Raw genomic sequence first — 1,311 nt, 5'->3', positions numbered from 1 at the left:
ATAGAGAGATACAGTCTCTCTCCACTAGTAATGGCACTTCAGGCTCCCAGTGCTCCCTCTGCTGTCCTCCTAACTCCCACAGACAGAAGAACTGGCTCCTTCTGTTCTTATGCTGAAGATCAATGAACTTTCTCTTCCATATGTAGATGAGTTCCCAGAAAATTTTCTCCTTTTACTTCCCCTTCTCTTTCCAGCCCAGACATTTATCTTTCTAATTAATGCTGCGACGGCCTTGGAGCCCCCTGCGGTGCAGCAAGGCCAAGCGTTTTCAAAGTCAAAGATCCCACTTTAATTGTGGAGACTTCTGCTCCCTTTTCTGCCTTATTTATGCCACCCGGTCATAGTCTTGTGGAAATTCTTCTGCTACCTAAGTGTGGTCAGACTCTCCCTCAGTCGTGTCTGAAACCTGCCAAGGACCAGCCTCAGCTAGAAGGGTTCTGAGAGAGGGGTGTCTGGGAGTGGTGAAACAAATGACTCCAAGTCAAACTGTGGTCCAAACTGATAGGCTATGATCTGCTTAAGATGGCTCCCTAAACAGCTCTCTGTAGATAACTCTTGGCTCTGTAGTCTGCTTGAGACAGCGTTTCAGACCTCCCTGTCCCTGTCCCTGTCCCTCTCCAGGTCCCTGTCCCTGTCTCTCCCTCTTCCTGTCCCCCTTTCTCCCTCACCCCTCTCTCTCTTCCTCTCCCTCTCCCTCTCTCTCTCTCCCTTACTCAAGATAGCTTTTAAGACTATTGCTCTCTCTGTGAGTTCTGCTCCAGATAGCTTTTTTTTTTTTTTTTTTTTTTTTTTTTTTTTGCTATTCTAAAAACTCTGTTAAGCCAGCTTTCTCTACTAAAAATTCTAAACACTCTCTGGACAGCTCATGAGTTTTCTCACCAAAGTCCTAAAAGCTTCTATAAAAAAAAGTCTTGGATCTTCTGACCAAGTCAGAAATTCAGTTAGAAAAATTCTTAAAGTAATTCTTGGAATTTCCAATCAAAATCAGAAAGCCAGAAAAAGAAATTCTAAAAGAGCTGTATTTGCTCTTCAGACAGTCTTTTCTGGAGAGCCTCTAGAAAATATTCTAAAAGAGCTATATCAGCTCTCTAAGTAATTCTTGGGATTTCTGACCTTGGTCAGAAATGCTATTAGAAAAAAATTCTAAAAGCTACAAAAAAAACTTTAAAAAAGCTGTGTTCGCTCTCCATGGATTTTCTGATCAAAATCAGAAATCCTGTTAGAAAAGAATTCTTGAAGAACTGAAAGATCTCCTGAGATCTCCAGACAGTTCAGTTTTTGCTACAAAAAATTCTAAAGAAAGAAATATTA

General features: G+C 41.4%; 1 non-coding gene across 1 annotated transcript; it reads right to left on the bottom strand.

Annotated features, from left to right (window-relative positions):
• Positions 1–965: 965 nt before the first annotated feature.
• Positions 966–1,028, bottom strand: LOC116885099. Its single transcript, XR_004385966.1, has one exon. It is a non-coding gene; the product is annotated as a U7 small nuclear RNA (small nuclear RNA).
• Between the last annotated feature and the right edge of the window lie 283 nt (positions 1,029–1,311).

Source organism: Rattus rattus, chromosome 15, assembly GCF_011064425.1.
Source record: "Rattus rattus isolate New Zealand chromosome 15, Rrattus_CSIRO_v1, whole genome shotgun sequence".
Taxonomy (NCBI): Eukaryota; Metazoa; Chordata; class Mammalia; order Rodentia; family Muridae; genus Rattus; species Rattus rattus.
Note: the sequence above shows the minus strand (reverse complement) of the source record. Positions and strands in the feature narration are given on the sequence as shown.